Raw genomic sequence first — 334 nt, forward strand, 5'->3', positions numbered from 1 at the left:
CATTAAAGAAGTGTAAGCTTTTCAAATTTAAAAAACTGAAAATAAAAAATAATATACATTCAAAAAGAAATAGCGATTCACGCTCAGAATGTAATTATATAATAAAAGTTAAGTATATATGTAAGTAAATATACGTAAATATTGAAACGTACAAAACGTAATATTAACTTTGCAAACTTAAATTTAAGAGGAAACTAGTTAATGTATAAGTTGCAGTAAAGCATGTTTTGAATCAATTAAGTTTTTAAATTAATATTCGGTGAATTCTTCTTTCCAACAAAACTTTCTTTTTTTATCGAGAACAATAAATGAAAAAAAATAATTTGCCAAGAAA

This window comes from Habropoda laboriosa, unplaced genomic scaffold (genome assembly GCF_001263275.1).
Source record: "Habropoda laboriosa isolate 0110345459 unplaced genomic scaffold, ASM126327v1 scaffold409, whole genome shotgun sequence".
Lineage (NCBI taxonomy): Eukaryota > Metazoa > Arthropoda > Insecta > Hymenoptera > Apidae > Habropoda > Habropoda laboriosa.